At 43.6% G+C, this 20222-nt stretch overlaps 1 protein-coding gene across 1 annotated transcript in view; it reads right to left on the reverse strand.

The window, feature by feature from the left end:
* The window catches only part of LOC101024933 (melanoma-associated antigen 4), a 463021-nt gene that overhangs the window by 62202 nt on the left and 380597 nt on the right, over nt 1-20222 (reverse strand). The gene's annotated exons all lie outside the window — the stretch shown is intronic.

Below are 20222 nucleotides of genomic sequence, written 5' to 3' on the forward strand. Positions count from 1 at the left end.
TTTGAATTGGTACAGCATTTTTGTAATACAATTTTAGAAATATTTTAGATGTTAAACTATGTTCACCCTTTCACTTTAACCCACTGTACGTGTTAATATATCCTTCTTCTCAAAACTTCCAGAATCTGAGTCAAAGACCAACTCCTTCCCTCTCTCCCAGCTGCCTTCCACCCAATCCACTATTTTCATGTATTTTGTTACCATCCAAAATCTAGCCCGTGCTTACAGTTAGTCAATTCACACTTGAGATTAGCTAGTCAGAATGCCTTTTTAATGGAGTCAGCTCTGGTTCTCCCTGCCTGGCAGAAAAGCACCTGGCCAGTGGCTTCTGGGCCACCCTTCCCGGGAAATTCAGCCTGATTGCTCAGGAAACCCATGCAGATGATGGGTGTCCATCACCTAGATCTTCGGTTGTGTTCAATAGCAGTGGGACAAAAGCACAGGACACCTTCCATTCCTGCCCCAGGTGGAGACTCCTCTCTCTTCATCCGCGATCCGAAATAAACCACTCAGAGTTGCTTTCCATTCCAGGCTTTTCTCTCACTCTCTGAGAATCTGGCCCTGCACCCACCCAGCTTCATTAGAGTCAGCTCCTTCAGAAGGAACTGCAGTTTATCAAAGCCCCAAAAGCCCCAGCTCAGGGCATTTACACTCCACCACTCTCACCTGGAGCCCCACACCCTCATCCCTCTCTTACATTTCCTCTACATCTTACAGGACTTCTCGCCACCTTAATTATATGACTGCAGCTCCTAGACTCTACAACCCTATGGGTAGACGTAAGTGTGGCTTACCTTAGCATCTCCACTACTAACCCAGGGCCTTCCACAGAGCAGATGCTGCATGAATGGAAAAGAAATGAGCCAGGGAACAGAAAGAATTATTTATTCAGATTTAATTTCCCTTGCATTCTCAAAGAAGCCAAGGAAATCCAGGTATGCATATTTATTTAATTTTACAGAATAGACTGAGGTATAAGGCAAGAATTAACTATCTTTTAATGTCTTGAGTTCTTTATCCCTTGTATGTTATTGCTAATTCGCTCACAATTTTAAGCAAATACTTTTTCACTGCTGTAATTATGTCACAATTCACAAAATGGAATGGATTTCCCAATCTGAATAAAAAACAAGACTCTTACTCCTAAACTATATAAACAGCACTATGTGTGACTACTGTCATTCACAAACGTGGATGCTGAAGTTCATTCAACCACCTGTTAAAAGGAACATTTGAGCAATTCCAACAGGAAACAAAGATAAATCTCCAAGTCATCCAATAGAACAGAAACCCAAAACTGAGAATGCTGACTGCTCTCTTCAAAGAGTGAAAAATGGGCCTCATGTCACACAAGGCAGTGGAAACTAACGGATGGGGCCCTGGAAGGTGCACTGGCCCGACCCCTCCCACTGGCCCTGGCTGTCACGTGCTCCAACTCACTCTTCCCCTCTCTCAAAGCCCATTCATGGAGGTGGATAGGAAAAGTGAGGGGTCTCCCACCTGATTTTTAGCATATGGTACAGGACTTTCACATAGCTGGTTTCAACGAGGGCCCTTGGACCCACAGGAACTCGTAGCATGGGATCACTGCAAGCGCCTGCAGTCCTGCCTACTCCAGGAAGTGGTTTTCCTGCAATCTGGAGTGAGCAGCTTCCTGGGATCGCGAAGACACTGTCACTCCCTCCCATCAAGCTTGCCTCCAACCTCAGCTCCTCCCAGATTTTTCTCCTCAGGCGCGGTAAGCCCTCTTTGCAGTGCCAGCCAGGACGATTATCCGGGAGGCCTGCCCAGCGGGCATGATCTGATTGCCGCCCAGCAGGCCATGTGGAGAGGCTGAGCAGGTGGCAGGCTCTGCAAGTGGCGAGCTGGGTCCGCTACATCAGCTCGATGCCAAAGACCAGCTGCAGAGATCCAGATGCTTTGCTGAAGATCACAGGAAAAAGAAGTACTGGCAATTTCTCATGACACTCTCCAGCATTTCCATGCTTGTGACTGGCTCCTGGCCGATACTTGAGGGAGCAGAAAATGAACCAACTCAGCCGCCTTCCTACTGAGTGCTGCCTGGAAGCCGGACTCCAGGTCAGAGGTGGCGGCCCCTCCTCATCTTCTTGGCTGCTGGAGTCCTCATCAGATTGGCTCCAGAGTGTAGTTGATGGTAGTGGGAGGTGGAGGCTCCTGAGGACTCTGGGGAGGACGGTGACTCAGCAGCGGCACCTACTCCAGGGTGACTTCCTACAGTAGAAGAGGAGAGGCAGTCTGCTCCTCAGTGCTGAGAACTGTGCACCCCACCAAGCCAGGGCCTCTCCTCTAGACACCAAGGCCTTCTTCAGGCTTGCAGTGCTGACTCCCTCTGCTCAAGACATGTTTACTCTGGTCAGGGCAGCAGGCGGGAATGTGGGCAGAAGAGGAGCTGGGCAATGGAAACCCCTGAGCCTGGGGAGAGGAAGGAAGCGGTGAGAGAGCCCTCCCGGCCTGTGAGAACTGAACTGAACCTTAGAGACCTAACAAAGGTTTGCCCACAGATCTTCTCCTTCCGTGCTCACTCAGGGCCTCTGGTCCTCCTTGTCAGCCTGTCCCCTCCAGAACCTGAAGGAGAAAGTGAAGGCTCCTCAGGGGTACAGCCAGCCAGTGCATGCTAGGGTTGCAGAACTGAAAGTATTGAGGGTGAGGTTAGGCGCTCTGGAGTCCTGTGTGTTCTCGGGCGGGTGTGGCCCTTGGTGTGAATTCAAGGCAAACCTTCACTATTGGCACTATCTCAGCCCCCTCTACTCTGACCTGAGGACACTGCCTCACCTCCACTCCTGGCAGGGTCTGAGAGCCTCCCTCTACTTACCTGAGTGCAACCCCCTCAGACCAAGGCCTCCCCTTTCCTGACATCAATGATCCTAGGATAATGGAGGGACCTCAGCTGGCAGCCCTGCCCAGGCTCTCTGAGTTAACAGCAGGAGCAGGGCAGATTTTTATGGGACCCCCAGTCCGCATTCTGTCCCAGGGGTACCCTCAATCCTCCCTCAGGCTTCTCACCTGGACGCTTTGCAGATCCTAAGACCTCTGCATCTGTCGACCAGATGGGGGCGCCTTGGGGGTACATCTTGGGTCCTGCACATCCTGGGATTCCTACCTCTGCTGACCTGAAGTCCCACTCTCCAGGCCACAGCCCTCAACCCTCTGTCACTCTGAAGGCGCAACGAGCACGGGGCACATTCGGCCACTGTGCCCAGCATCCCCCAGACCAAGGTTCCCACTGATCTGGACTGCAAGGTCCCCTCAGTCCTCCCTCTTCTTCCTCCCCTTGACTCCTCGCAGGGCTGGGCCCCAACCCCCTGCTGAAGTGGGTCTGCATCCCTAGGATTCCCGTGGCCTAATGAAAAGGTGCCTCAGTTTGAGACAGGGGTAGCGTGGGCCCCCTGTCCTGGCATGCTGGGTCCCCTCAGGACTCCATTATCTTCCAGGAGGGCCTGGGCCCTTTTGCTACTTCCTAAAGACGGTATTGATGATACCGAACCCGTTCCCTCCCTTAGCCGTAGATGTGAACCTCAGGACTCACGTGCCTGGCTGCCATTCCCAGCGCTTCCCTGAGTTGATACCAGGCGCAAAGCCCGTATTCTGCCAGGATGTGGGTGGGGGTGGGGATGGGAATGGGGAATGGGGGATGGGGGTGGGGTTGGTGTTGGGGGATGGGAATGGCGGTGGGGGTGGTGGTTAGGTTGCCCTCAGTCGCCTCTTGGGGTCCTGACCTTGATTCCTGGCACAGCGTGGGCCCTGACCTCTTCTCACCAGCCCTGCCCTGGCCACATTAAGCTCTGTCTCCAGAGTTCCCTGTGGCTATACCGGTGGGGGTGGGCAGGGTAAGGAGGTGGCGACCCAGCCTGGAAGTCTTCCCCTGCAGAGTGGTCCAGGCCGGGCAGTAGAGGCAGTGCTGGATTATTTGGGGCCCTCTGTCTGGGATGAGACCCGCCTCAGTCCTCCCTCAGCGTCTCACTTTGCCTCCTCACCAAGCCTGGGCGTGCTTCCCTCCGCCGACATCAGGCCGTTGCTCAGGGCGAGAGTCTCGCGGCCATCTGACCGCCAATGCGCAGTCAGTGGCGTCACATCCGGGCAACCGTACTTCCCTGGGTTCACAGCAGGGGTGGAACTGGATTCGGCCTGGATGGGGATCTGGATGGGGATGGGGATGAGCATGAAGATGGTGATGGGGGAAGGGGTAGAGATTGGGATAGGGATCCTGAGGCTGTAGATCCTGGTGGGGTCGGGGGAGTTGGGGGTGGGAGGGGCCTTTGGTCATCCCTCAGGGTCCTGACTTGAATACCTGGCCGAGCCTGGACGGCCATCCTCTGCCGATTGTGTCTGCTCCCCTCAGACCAAGTCTCTGACTCTGAGTCCCCCCAAAGTGGCATTGGGGGGAGGGGTGTGGTCGGGGTGACATGAATGCCTGCGTTTACCAGGGCTGACAAGAGGGGCTGAGCTGGATTCTGTGGTCCCTCTATGTGGCGAGGTGGAGGGGGCTGTGGACCCTCTGTCTTCACTCAGGAGGGTCCTTTTCCTCACCCCTGGCTGTTGGATGAAGTGATGGGCAGGAGATGCTCTGTTTCTGTCACCTCTGAGCATTTGCATAGCTGCACCCCTTGTAGAGAATGGCTGCGGGTCCCAGGTCAGGTGCTCCCTGCAGGGCGGCAGCCCCTGCGGTTGTAGTGACCTCTGGGAGAAGACGCACACCTTCCCACGGGGGCTCCTCCCCAGCCAGAGCTACACTTGGCAAACTTTTGGTACCAAATGATTTATTCTCTGAATCAAAGAAATAGGGTTTACATATCTTACAAGTATATATGTAGGTAGCAATATATATATATACATATATATTTATTTATTTCTATGAACTATCACCTACCCTTAGTATGCATAATTCACTCTGATATCCTATTCTATTTCAGTCTTTGTGTTCTGTTGAAATAATTTTTTTAAAAACTTAATTCCTCTCCCACAGTGTTGGTTTCAGGTTGTTGTTAGCAGAACTCTGGAGCCATACTGCCTTAACCAACCCAATTTTCCTGGTGTCCTGCTGTTTCCCGGGGCTCTTGGCATTGTGCTTTCAGGGGCTGCCTCAGATTGTGCAATGAAGTGAAGTGGAAATTTTAAAACTTTTATTCCACCCATTCTGTCATCTGCCGTCTAGGCAGGCTACAAACCTACCCAACATCCCTGCTGCTAACCCCCTCCAACTGGCACTGCAAGTGTCAAACACAAGTACCAGCTCAACACAGTCTTCAGTCTCACCATGGGCTTTCTCTGTTTTGTTACGTAGATTTTGTTGCTGATACTGTTTTTTAACTTTCCGTTTCCATTCTGTAATTTTCCAGGTTTGATTTGGGAAGCAGAACACAGCAGCCCAAATTTGTTGTAATGTTGGCGGCTACAGGTAAGGCACTAAATTGTAAATAATTTAAGCTGAGTTTACACTTTTACACTGTTGTGTTCCCCATTAATGAGTATGTTATATTCCTCTATGTATTCCAGTCTCTTTTTACCTGAATATGTCCGTATACTTTGATAGTTGTCTCTATAAAGACTTATACATTTTCATTAGACTTCTTTTCAGGTAATTCTTGGATTTTGTTGCTATTGCAAATGGCAAATTGTCTATTAATTGTTCTAGTTAGTTATTGCTTTTGTGAGATGAAGATTTTGATTTTGCTATAGTAATCTGTTGTGCATCTCATTCTGAAGGCCGATGCACTTGAATTTTCCACACACCTTTTCCTTTGAATTTTCAAGTTCAACAATGGTATTATCACTAAACATTACATGTTTTTCCAGTATTCATATCAGTTACTCATTTTAATACTTATAGCTCTTTGTGTCTCAATCCTGATTTCAAACGTAGAGATAATAGTCTACATCTACTTCTCGTTCCTGACTTGATTGATAATTCTTCGAACGTTTCACATTTAAGTATGTTTGCTGTTGATTTTAGGAAATGGAAGTTCTCTTTGAATATAGGTTAAATACTTTTTTTTGTTATGATGAATTCATATTAAATTTCTTTAAAAAACTTTTTCTGTACCCATTGACATGATCAAATTTTTTTCTCCTCCATTTTGTATGTAAGGAATTACAGTGAAAGAGGTTTTTTTTCTAATGTTAAACCATATGGTATTTCCTTGGGCAGAGCCTGTTTACTCATTTAATATGCTAGTAATTTACGTAGGATATATACTGCTATGTAAGGGAGCTTACTTAATGTGGTTTTTTTTTTCCCATAAGGGGTGGGATGTGGTCCTCGTCTGGTTTTTGAATCCAGGAGCGCTAGTCTGGGAGAATGAATTGAACAATTGTCAATATTTTGTATGTTCTAGAAGAGATGAGATAACATGTTGGTTAGTTTTCCCTGATCATTTGGTAGAATTGCCCTCCAAAGCTGCCTAACCTGGAATGTTTAAGGGTAGCTTGAGCTTTGAATGTTGTACAGTTTCAGTTTTTATAGTTTAAATGATGTTTTCTTTTTGGATCAGTTTGGTCACTGATTGATTTTATTTCTACAAAGTGGTCAGTTTCATTTAGGATTTCACTTTTAATGGCATATTTATGATAAAAAACATTGTATTAGGGAAAACCTTCACACATACAGAGTAATAGAAATTAATATAATGAACCCAGTATACTTGATACCCAGCGTGAACAACTTGAAATACACAGCAAATCTGGTTCCAGCTAGACACTCGCCTACCTGCATATCAGCTTGTGGAATAACATGGAGCAAATCTAAGGCATTATACCATTTCATCTCTAAATAATTCTATATGCATGTTTAAAAGATAAGGACGTTCTATTAAACAAAATCCCAATAGTTTACATAACTGAAAAATTATATAAATGATTATCAGATGTTCAACTATTTTACACGCTTATCTGGCGGACTTATACGTTATAAAAAATATATTTCTTTGATGGAGTACCCAAATATGGTAACTTTCCCCCTACTTGCTTCACTGTGGTGGTTTCATACATCTGTAATACAGGTAGGTAGGTTTGTGTGTGTGTGGAACATTCTACATTCTGTCCCATGGTTCTCCAACTTCTTAAGTTACTTTTAAAATTCATGTACATTAAGCTTCACTCTTTGTGCTTTAAAGATCTATAGGTTTTGACAAATGCCTCGTGCCATTGTCTTAGTCCATTTGGGCTTCCATAACAGAAATAGTGTCGACTGGGTGGCTTATAAACAACACAACTTTATTTCTCACATTCTGGAGGTTGGGAAGTCCAAGATCAAGGTGCTGGCAGATTTCATGTCTGGTGGAGACCTGCTCCCTAGTTCATAGACAGCAGCAGCCTTTTCCCTATGTCCTCACATGGAAGAAGGGGCAAGGGATCTCTGTGGGGTGTATTTTATAAAAACATTAATCCCATTCATGAGGACTCTGCTCTAATGATCGAGTCATTCTCCAAATATCCCACCTTCTACCTACTACCATCACCTTGGTATTTCAGCACATGAATTTTGTGGGAACACAAATACTCAGATGAAAGCAAGCATGCATCAGCCATTACAGTATTACCATACTAGTTTGACTGCCCTGATAAATCCCTTGTGCTTGTCAGACAACCCCTTGGCTACCACTGACAGGTTTTTCATCTTTATAATTTTGCCTTTTCCAGAATGTCATATGAATAGAATCTTATACTATGTAGCCTTTTTAGACTGGTTTCTTTCACCTAACATAATGAACTGAAGAGTCATGTATAACTTTGTGTGGCTTATAACTTATTCCTTTTCATTGAGGAGTAGTAGTATCATTGCCTGGTTGTGTGTATATATATATATATATATATATATCCACCAAACGAAATACATTTTGGATGCTTCTATTTTTGGTGATTATGAAATGAGCTTTTGTATACATTCATATACAACTTTTTATGTAGACTAATTTTTCAAATCAATTGGGTAAATTGATTATGACTGCTGAATCTTATGCTAAGTCTATGTTCAGCTTTTTAAGAAAACGCCAAATTATCTTTCAAAATGACTGTATCGTGTTGCGTTTCGACCAGCAATGAATGAGAGTTTCTGTTGCTCCATACCTTCACTGGCAATTGGTCTTGGTTTTGTTTTCTTTGTTTTGCTTTTTTATGGATTTTGGACATTCTAATAGGTGTGTAGTGGTATCTCATTTTAGTACACAATTATCTAATGAGAAAGGATGCTCAGTACTTTTATTATGCTTATTTGCCATGTGTGTATCTTCTTTTGTGTAGCGTGTGTTCAGATCTTTGACTGTTTTCATATTTTTCTATCATTGCGCTTTAAGAATTTGTGTATGTTGTAGAGACATGTTCTTTACCACATATATGTACCACAGATGTTTTCTGCTAGTCTGTGGCTTCTGCTTTCATTTTCTTAACATTGTCTTTTGAAGAGCACATGATGTTTATTTTAATAAAGTCAACTTGGCAAATTTTTCTTTCATTGATCATGCTTTTGGTGTTGAATTTAAAAACTCACCACTGAACTCAAAGTTATGTGAATTTTCTCCTATGTTTTCTTATAGAGGGTTGTATAGTTTTTGCATTTTGCATTAGGTGTATGATGTATTTTGAGTTAATTTTCGTGGAATATGTAAGGATGTGTCTAGGTTATTATAATTTGTGTATAGATGTCTAATTTTTCAGGCACCTTTTGTTGGAAAAACTGTACTTTCACCATTATTGCCTTTGTTGTGAATCATCTGACTATACGTGTGCAGGTCTATTTCTGAGCTCTATTCTGTTTTATTAATCTACATGTCCATTCTTTGCTAATGCTTATGTCCTCCACTAAATTCATATTGTGAAGCCCTCAGTCCCAGGGTGTCTATATTTGGAGATGAGGCCTCTAGGGAAGTAATTAATGTTAAAAGAGGTCATAAGAGTGGGGCGTGGATCCCATAGGATTAGTGTGGTTACTAAGAAGTTAGAAGAGAGAGAAGAAATTACTTTTGTGCCTGCACTAGCTCTCTCTCTCTCTGTTTCTCTTTCTCTCTGCACATGCACAGAGGAAAGGCCAAGAACGGACATATTGAGAAAGGGCCATCTACAAGCCAGGAATAAGGCCATCACCAGAAACTAACCCCACCACTTCTTGATCTGGGACTTCCATACTTTAAAACTGTGGAAAAAATAAATAAATTTCTGTTGTTTCAGCTACTCAGTCTATGGCGTTTTGTTATGGCAGCCTGAGCTGACTAACACTTAACCTCAGGTAACACAATTTTTTTTTGTTTTGTCCTAGAAAAAAAAGTGTAAATTTGATATTTAAAGTCTGTGGTACATTTTGAGTTACATTTTTGTATGGTGTAAGATATGTGCAATGATTAGTATTATGCGTCAACTTGTCTAGGCTATAGTGCTCAGCTGTGTGGTCAAACAGTAGTCTAGATATTGTTGTGAAGGTATTTTGTAGTTGTGATTAACGTTTACAATCAGTTGATTTTAAGTAAATCAGTTTAACCTCCATAATGTGGATGGGCCTCATCCAGTTAGTTGAGGGTGTTAGGAGAAAAGACCAAGGTTTCCTGGAAAAGAATTCTACCACAAGACTAACATTAAAATGTTGTGTGAGTTTCTAGCCTGCTGGCCTGCCTCACCGATTTGGGATATACCGGACCTCATAATCGCATGAGATAATTCTTTACGATATCTTTATCTTTCGTTCTTTCTCTCCCTTTTCACATAGATAGATAGGTAGGTAGGTAGATAGATAGACAGACAGATAGATAGAAAGCAATTATGGATTGAAATTCAGGTTTGCATATGGATATCCAATTGATCTCGAGCCAGTTGAATACACTATCATTTCTCTCCTCTAATCTTCATTTGTGTCTTTATCAATACTTGGCTTTTATGTATATGCATATACATGTGGATCCATTCCTGGACTTTATTCTCTTCTTTTGTGTGTTTCTAATCTTATGACAATTCCACACTATACTGATTATTGTTACTTTATAAACCTTGAAATGAAGTAGGGAACCCCTCTGTATTTATTGCTTCTCACACAGCTGATAAAGCATGCCTGAGACTGGGAATGTTACAAAGGAAAGATGTTTATTGGACTTGCAGTTCCACGTGGCTGGGTAGGCCTCACAATCATGGCGGAAGGCAAGGAGGCGCAAGTCACATCTTACATGGATGGCAGCAGACAAAGAGAGAGAGAGCTTGTGCAGGGAAACTCCTGTTTTTAAAACCATCAGATCTTTTGAGACTTATTCACTATCACCAGAACAGCATGGGAAAGACCCAACCCCAGGATTCAATTATCTCCCACTGGGTCCCTCCCACAACATGTGGGAATATTGGGAGTTACAAGATGAGATTTGTGTGGGGACACAGAGCCAAACAATATCATTCCACCTGTGGTTCCTCCCAAATTTCACATCTTTACCTTTCAAAACCACTCCTGCCTTGCCAACAGTCCCCCAAAGTCTTAACTCATTTCAGCATTAACGCAAAAGCCCACAGTCCAAATCTTGAGAAGGTTTCAAAGGACACTCAGTTGTCTTCAGTTAACAATGTGAAAGGACTGCATTGATATGGTTAAATTCCCAGGACTCTCAGTTCTTTAGGAATGGACTAAATATCTGGTATCATCACTTACAGAATGTCTTGAACTTGGTATAGTTTATGATCAGAAATTAGTTCATATCTTTTATTTTTATCTTTTAATTCAATTTTTTTCATGAGCTTTTTGAAGGCCCCCTGGATATGCACCCTGTATAAAGGGGAAAAATTCTTGTGACTACTAATTTTGACTGAAATTATTGTTGAATTAATTTATACAAAGACAAAAGGTGATACAAGCATTTTTATAGCACTTAGTGAACAGATTTGTGAAATAAATGCATTCAATATCAAACTAAAGCAGAAAAATGAAAATATAAAATAAAATAAAATAAAATAGTACACAGCAGATTGCTAATTGTGGCGACCTCTGAGGTGCAGGCTGAATTGTGGAGGAACTTTATACAGAGAAGAATTGTGAATTCTCTGTATTTTAGATTTTTTTTTTTTTTTTTGCAACAAGAATATAGGCACTATTTTCTTTTTAATTAAAATATCTAAATAAGCCTAACAGCAAAAATAGTAGCTGTGTACTTGTCAGTTAAAGTAACTGAAGTAACTGTTAGCTGATGCAATAGGCAAACCATGGAATTTGAGTGACTTGACAAAACACAAGTTTATTTTACGTGCACATGAGTCCTGATGTGGTTTGACAGGGCCTCTCCACTCTCCTGTGACCCAGGTATCCAGGCAGCAACTTCCACCTAGGGATTCCACCATCTCAACATGAGGCTGCCATGTTTATTGTCAGATGGAGGGAGAAAGCATGGAAATGGCACACTGGTTCTCAGATGTCTGGATGTGACAAACAATGCTTCTACTCATGTTTCAGTGGTAAGGGGTTGTCACATGACCCTTCCTAACTACAAGTGGACTGTACTGTTCCCATGTATCCAGGAAGGAGAGGAAGATGAGATGTGGATGAGCACTATAGTCTCTCCCATAAACTGTTACATAGTAGGTGCTCAACAAAAAGGAACTGTTATCATTTGCTATGACAAAAGCCCTCTTCATTGCTGGGAGGAGTTTCTGAGAAAGCCAGATTTTCTTTAAGTTCTCCAACCTTTTTTAAGTGTGTACTGTATGACAGATGCTTTCAAATACAGGATCACATGTAGTTTTCTAAGGATCCTGTAAACCTCAGCCCTTCGTGTGATATAGTAACTTCTTCACTTACTAGTATAGTTAGATATACTAACTATCTTCACTTACTAACACTTTTCTGCACTATCATTTGCAATAATATCTGAAACCTTAGTGGGCTGAGAATTTCTCATTCTTTTAATTCATGGTTGAAGCCTTAACCTGTGGGTCTCTGCTACCCTCCTGTTACCTGAACATCTGTTCAGATGCCATTAGACATATAGAAAGCTGTGTCTTTCCTGTGGGGCAGATCCGCGGACCTGAAGTAATGCCAAGAAAGTTTTCTTTTTCATTTTTTAATGTTTTGATTTTTTTCATTTTTAATCAGCTAACATGCCTACCAAGGCACCACTTTTTATCTCCTAGGAAAACGTTAGGGTTTTAGGAATTCAGCTTCATTGGATATTTGCCCCACAGTGATTTAGAAAGTCCTTCCTCATCTGTCACTTATGAAGGAGATGTTATGAACTGAACTGTGTCCCTGCTCCCACCAAAATTCATATGTTGAAATCCCAAGACTCAATGTGATGTATCTGTAGATGAGGTATTTGAAAGTAATTAGAGTTAGATTATGTCATTAAGGTGGGACCTTCGTGCTGGGATTACTGCTCTTATAAGAGACATCAGAGAGCTTACTTGCATTCTCTCTTTCTGCCATTTGCAGACACACAGAGAAGGTAGTTGTCTACAAGCCAGGAAGAGACCCTCGCCAGGCATCAAACCTGCTAGTATCTTGATCTCAAACTTCCTAGCCTCCAGAAATGTGAGAAACATCGATCTATTCTTTAAGCCACCCAGTGGTACTTTGTTATGGAACTTTGTTATGGCAGCCTGAGCTAATACAAGAGGCCTTGGCTTTTGACCATCTGTGTATGTGCTCTGTGGCCAGTTTCCAATGAGACAGCTTGTTAAAGTCCTACTGTAAATATAGGATGGTTTCAAACACTTTCTCACTTCAGGGTTGTATCCCAGGAACTGATACGTTACAAGCCAAAATCAGACGCTACTCGCCAGCTCATTTGGAAAACATTTTAAGAATGTATTGAAGACATGCAGCAGGATGATCAGATGTCTAAAGGTCGCTATTCAAAGTCAAATGTATTTTTGCTATTAGAGGGGCCCCAGTGTGAGGAACAGGGACAGTCAGGGACTTCTGCAGAAAGTAGAACTGTTCTATGTCAGGAGAAGGGCAGGTGACTCTTGGCTGTTCCACTGAAAGTAGGGCACAGCCTTTAAAGGATGCAACCATGAAGAGCTTAGCAGCAAGCTAGATTCCAGAATCGGACAGGCAGGCATATGGGGCAAGACCATTGTGGAAGGGTGCTATAATTCGGGAAATTGCTGGGAATGCACTGAAATGCTGGCACCTGGACAGAGTTGGCTCTCACGGAACCACAGACAATCCCTGAATTCTGTTGGTTCTCCTCGTCATCTTCCTTCTTGTCTTAGTTATTTCATGCTGCTGTAAGAAAATGCTATAGACTGAGGGTCTTACATAACAGACGTTTATTTTCTCCGAGTTCTGGAGGCTGGGAAGCCAAAACTCAGAATGCCAGTATGGTGGGTGTCTTGTGAGGGTTCTCTTCCTGGCTTATAGATGCCTACCTTCTCTGTGAGTCCCCACATGGCAAAGAGAGAAAGGGAGAAAAGTGCAAGCATTTCTTCCTATAAGCAAGATACGGTGTGGATCAGTGTCCCCACCAAATCTCATGCCGAATTGCAATCTGCAGTGTTGGAGGTGGGGCCTGCTGGGAGGTGACTGGATCATGGGGACAGATTTCTCATTAATAGTTTAGTGCCATCACCTTGGTACTGTGCTCATGATAGTGAGTGATTTCTCACGACATATGGTCATATAATAGTGTGTGGCAATGCCCCCCGTCTCTCTTGCTCCTGCTTTCACCAAGTGAAGTGCCTGCTCCTTCTTTGCCTATTGCCATAAGTAAAAGCTCCCTAAGGCCTCTCGAGAAGCAGATACTTCCATGGTTCCTGTACATCCTGCAAACCACAAGCCAATTAAACCTATTTTTTAAAAATAAATTACCCAGTCTCAGGTATTTCTTTATGGCAGTGCAAGAATGATCTAATACAGACATTAATCCAATCGTGAGGGCCTACGCTCTCAGGACCTCATCTAACCCTAATTACCTCCCAAAGGCCCCATCTCCAGGCCATCACACTGGGACTCAGAGCTTCAACATATATATATACACATACATATATATATATATATATATATATATATATATATATACACTTTCTTTTTTTTTTTTTTTTTTTCTTTTGGAGGGGAGCACATTTCAGTCCATAGCACTTCTTTAGGTGTACTTTTTGTAGCTTGACCACAGGGTCCTTCATTTGGTTGCCTGAGAGACATGGATTCCTGAGAAGTAAATAGCAAGACAAAAGTCAGCTTCAGTTTGGGACGAGAAGGAATGATATACACTCAGATGAATTCAGACCATGTGTATTTGTTTGCTTTGGCTGTCATCACAAGGTACCACAGACTGGGGGAGCTTAAGCATCAGAAATGTGTTTTCCGAGTCCCAGAGGCTACAAGTTCAATCTCAAGGTGTGGGCAGAGTTGAGTTGTCCTGAGGCCTCTCTCCTTGACTTGTAGATGGCCATTCTCTTCCTGTGTCTTCACATGGTCTTTCCTCTGTGTGTGTCTGTGTCCTAATGTCCTCTTCTTGTAAGGACACCAGTCGTATTGGATTGGAGCCCACCCTAATCTAGCAGGGATACAGTCCCAACCCTGTTGCTTATTAGCCATGTAATTATGGGGAAATTATCAAGCTGCATGAGCATCAGGTTCTTCATCTGTGAAGCAGGTTTGATAAAGTCTTATAGGACTGTCGGAGTGTGTGCAATGAAAGTAAAGCACTTGGCTCAGGGCCTGGCATGTATTAGATCATTAATGTTTGGCAGTTATTTGTGTTAGTATTTGGAACTCAGATCCTACCGCAGTTTCCTCTGGAAATTTTGTTGTTGCTGTTGTTATTGTCATCTAGGAAACCTCAGAGTACCTAGCACAATAGTACAGGGAATACCAACTCAGCCCAAAGTGTTGCTTCATAGACAAAACACAGTAGAATTTCCCTCCTAGATGATCTATTATTTAATTTGTGTGCGGAGGAGTCTTCTTCAGCTGGATGCAGCTCAACGTTTCCTGAATTTGAGTCCAGGACCAACTCTTTTCCTCGCTCTCAGCTGCTTTTCCATCTCAACCACTATTTTCATTCATATAATCACCACCCAAAATCTAGCCCATGCTTAGGAATGGCCAAATGACACTTGAGACAACCTAATTAGAATGCCATTTGAATAGAGTCAGCTCCGGCTCTCCCACTAAGGCAGAAGAAGAGTACCTTGCCAGTGGCTTCTGGGCCTCCCTTCCTGAGAGATTCACCCTTACCTCCCAGGAAACCCTTGCAGATGATGAGTATCCATCACCTAGCTCTCGGGCTGTATTCAACCGCGCTGGCATAAGAGCACAGGATGCCTTCCACTCCTGCCCCAGGTGGAAACTCGTCTATGTTCATTCACCGACCATAATGAACTGCCCAGAGCAGTTTTCCATTCCAGGCTTTTCTCTCACTGTTTGAGAATCTGGCCCTGGGCCCACCCAGCTTCATTAGAATCAGCTTCCTCAGAAGGAACTGCAGTTTCCCAAAGCCTGAAAGGCCCTCGCTCAGGGCACTTACACTCCACCACTCTCACCAGGGCACCACACATTCTGCCCTCTCTTACTTTTCCTCTAGGTCTTTTTTTTTTTTTTTTTTTTTTTTTTTGAGGTAGTCTCATCATCACCAGGCTGGAGTGCAGTGGCCGGATCTCAGTTCACTGGCTCCGCCTCGGGTTCACGCCATTCTCCTGCCTCAGCCTCCCGGAAGTAGCTGGGACTATAGGCCCATACACCTGTGGCTAGTTTTTTGTATTTTTTAGTAGAGGCGGGGTTCACTGTGTTAGCCAGGATGGTTTCGATCTCCTGACCTCGTGATCCGCCCGTCTCGGCCTCCCAAAGTGCTGGGATTACAGGCGTGAGCCACCGCGCCCGGCCCTTCCTCTAGGTCTTAGAGGACATCTCACCAACTTAATTTTATGACTATAGCTCCTAGATTCTACCACCCTTCGGGTAGGGGTGGGTCTGACTTATTCCAGTATCTCCACTAACATAGGGCCTTCCAAAGAGCAGATGTTCAGTGAATGTTTGAGAAAGAATGAGCCAGTGACCAGGACTTCCATTTAAGATATAATTTCTCCTACATCCTTGAATAAGCCAAGAAAATCCAGGTACACATATATGGTTTAATTTTATAGAACAACACATGAATAAAAAGCTGAGAATTAACTGTCTTTTCCTTTTATTTTTATTTTTTAGAGTAAAGTGAGAGCAAGTTTATTAAGAAAGTAAAGAAATAAAAGAATGGCTGCTGCTGGTTGTCCTTTTTTTTTTTTTTTTTTTTTTTTTTTTTTTTGAGACTGAGTCTCACCCTGTCGCCCAGGCTGGATTGCAGGGGCGTGATCTCGGCTCACTGAAAGCTCCGCCTTCCTGGTTCACACCATTCTCCTGCCCCATTCTCCCAAGTAGCTGGACTACAGGTGCTTGCCACCCCGCCCGGCAAATTTTTTGTATTTTTAGTAGAGACGGGGTTTCACTGTGTTAGCCAGGATGGTCTCAATCTCCTGACCTCATGATCCATCCCCTTTGGCCTCCCAAAGTGCTGGGATTACAGGCTGAGCCATGGTGTCCGGCCGGTTGCCCATTTTTAGGGTTATTTCTTGATTATTTGCTAAACAAGGGGTGGATTATTCATAAGTTTTTCAGGAAAAAAGTGGGCAATTCTTGGAACTGAGGGCTCCTCCCTTTTTTCAGCCATATAGGGTAACTTCCGCACGTTGCCATGGCATCTATAAACTGTCATGGTGCCGGTGGGAGTGTCTTTTAGCATGCTAATGCATATAATGAGCAGTGAGGATGACCAGAGGTCACTCTCATTACCATCTTGGCTTTGGTGGGTTTTGGCTGGCTTCTTTACTGCAACCCGTTTTATCAGCAAGGTCTGTATGACTTATATCTTGTGCTGACATACTGTCTCATCCTGTGACTAAGAATGCCTTACCTCCTGGGAATGTAGCCCAGTAGGTCTCAGCCCTATTTTACCCAGACCCTATTCAAGATGGAGTTGCTCTGGTTCAAACACCTCTGACATTTCCCCCATCTCTTTTATCCGAGAACCTTTATTCCTAAAGGTGGTAGAGGGATGAAGATCCATCTTCTGTAACTTCTTCAGGCTGAATATGGGTGATGATATTACCGCCTAATTATGAGAGTCTTTTGAATTCAGGGCAGAGAGGAACTCAGTCGGAAAGCGTCAGTTTGGTGAGGGTCATACACAACTCTGAGTTCTGACAAAAGGCGGTATCTGGAAGATTAATAAGTGTTCAGTTTAAGAAAACATTGAGTAAGCTTATCCTGCACTCCTACACCAAGAGTACAACACCAATGTATTCCACAACAGTAAAGCAAAATAGGTAAAATTATCCCAAGTAAACTAAATAAGAAGGCTTTCCTTGAACTGGGCAACTGTTAGAACCAGGCAGATATGGGGTCATTATCTGATTTCAGTATGTGCCCAGAACTAGAATATTGATCCAGATTTTTACATTACCTATCCCTCTTGTTTCTTCTAAATAGCAGTCAGAGATCACTGATTAGTTCACAGGAATAAGAAAAGTGAGTCTAAATTGCAGAAAAAAACTTGAAAACAACTAATGAAACTAGAATCTAATAACAGGGGTACCATAGTTTTTGCACCATAATGTTTTTTCTCTCTCCAGTCTCCCACTTTTACTAAAGACAAATCGTGGTAAGACTGATTTGTTTTATCATACTCGGCCTGATCATTTGTATAAAGTGCAGCAAGAATAATTATTTTTCACATACGCTCTTTATATTTTTATTTATATTTTGTTTTTTAATAGAGTCAGTCTCCCAATGTTGCCCAGGCTGATCTCGAACTCCTGGCCTCAAGCAATCCTCCTGCCTCGGCCTCCCAAAGTGCTGGGACTGCAGGCATGAGCCACCATGCCCAGTCTCACATAAGCTCTTTTAAAATTGACTTTGATGGGCCTGGCATAGTGGCTCACACCTGTAATCCCAGCACTTTGGGAGACTGAGGCAGGCGGATCACCTGAGGTCAGGAGTTCAAGACCAGCCAGGCCAACATGTTGAAACTCCATCTCTACTAAATATATATATGTATATATAATTAGCCAGGTGTGGTGGTGGGTGCCTGTAATCCAAGCTACTCGGGAGGCTGAGGCAAGAGAATCGCTTGAACCCAAGTGGTGGAGGTTGCAGTGAGCCAAGATTGACCCCCGTCCCTGCACTCCAGCCTCGGCAACAAGAGCGAAACTCCATCTCAATAAATAAATAAATAAATAAATACAAAATTTAAAAATAAATGGCTTTGATGGAGCTCTCTTCCATAGAAGGAATCTCAGATAAGACCTTTTAAAAGCTGAGTCCATCCAGGGGTTGGTGGCATCAAACACCCGTGAGTTGGGTGAAATCCTCTCCTCTTGAGGTCCCAAGATAATTTGGGGCTCCTGGGCGTGTCAGAAAATGACGTTCTTTATTTACCACAGGTCAGAAACCCTGCACAGGGACTGTGTAGACAAGTTATGAGGCTAGTTTTCCCAAGGGGTTTTTATTGGCTCTATAAGTCAAGTTTGATTCCTTAAAGAAAAGAACACCATTCCAGTCAAAGCCTTGGTAAAATAACCAGTTTCTCGAATTGTGTCCGGTTGCAAAAGAAAACAGATCCTTATTGTACTTATGCAAATAACTATATTGCTATAAGTTAAGAATATTCACAGGTAATTTCCACATTCTAGAGAAATTAGGTAGAGAGAAACAAATATGCTCTGAATTTTTTTCACGAAGTATACTTTACTGAATTGTTAAAAGCTGTCAATAGCCCAAAAGAAAAGTTTTCCTGACTCCTAAGTCTGCCAGTCAGTGCAGCTGTCTGTTTCCTTTGGGTCAGGGGGTTTTGTCCCATCAGAGTTCACCAGAAAGATGTTACTTGAATGGGGTCCCAATCCAGACTCCAAGAGAGGGTTCTTGGAGCTCATGCAAGAAAGAATTCGAGGTGAATCCATAGAGTAAAGTGAGAGCAAGTTTATTAAGAAAGTAAATAAAAGAATGGCTACTCCATAGGCAGAGCAGCCTATCTTTTCCTTTTATTTCTCTATTTCATGACACCATCAATTTTTTTGCTAATTTATTTCACTTTCCAAGGAAACACCTATTCCAATGCCATGGCATCTTGTTCCAAACCACAAAACAAGATGAAGGGCTTCCCAATATGTTTTACAAAATAGCAAACTCTTACTCTTGAAATGGATTAGCAAAAATACATGTGCAACCAATATCATTAATACACTGAGATGTTGAAGCTAGTTATTTCTTCTACTAAAAGGAACAATACTTGAAAATTACCAAAAGGAAACAAAGGTCGAATTCTAAGTCATCCAAATAGAACAGAACACAAAGACATTATACAATGTGTTCCCTTCCACCCACCGTGCCTTTCACTAGTGAGAACGCCAACTGCTCTCTTTAGAGTGAAGAATGGGCCTCGTGTCACACTGAGTGGAGAAGCTGCTGGATGTGGCCCTGGAACGTGCACTAGTATATACCCCTCACCCTTCACTGACCCTGGCTGCATCTCCTGCTGAAACTCTCTCTTCCTCCTCTCTCAAATCCTCTTCATACAGGAATGGGTATGAAGTGGGTTCTCTTCCACTGATCTTGGTCACGTACTCCAAGACTTTCTTCTTGCTGGTTTCAGCATGGGCCCTTGGACCCCACAGGAACGCATAGCATGCAGGATCACTTCTGGGCACCTGCCAGTACTCCAGGTAATTTTCCTGCACCCAATCCTGGGTGAGCAGCTTCCTGGGCTCCCCATAGATGAAGTGCTCCCACCCAGCATACACCTCTATCACATTCAGGGCTTCCCACATAACCTCCTCTGGGGCACAGTTGCCCTCCATGTAGATCACACACAGGACAATTATTAGGAGGTCCGTCTTGGGCTTGCTCAGGTCATCAACCAGCATGCCATCATAGGAGAGGCCCAGGGAGGTGACAAGGACATAGGAATGACCGGGGAGGACCACTCCCTTCACGTCAATGCCAAAGATCAGCTGCATGTACTCGGAGGATTCCTTGAAAATGAAAGGAAAGTAGTCTTTGTAATTTTTGATGACACTATCCACCATTTCTGGCTTTGTGATTGACTCCTTAATTTGAAACTTGTGGAGCAGGACACTAACTAAATCAGACACCTTGTCAGAGTGCTTCTCGGAGCAAGGACTCCATGACACTTGGGTTGGGCAAGGTGATTGGCTCCTTCTTTTCTTGGTTGCTGGAGCCCTCATCAGATTGGTTCCATAGAGTGTTATTGATGGTA

Source organism: Papio anubis, chromosome X (genome assembly GCF_008728515.1).
Source record: "Papio anubis isolate 15944 chromosome X, Panubis1.0, whole genome shotgun sequence".
In the NCBI taxonomy this organism is placed as follows: domain Eukaryota; kingdom Metazoa; phylum Chordata; class Mammalia; order Primates; family Cercopithecidae; genus Papio; species Papio anubis.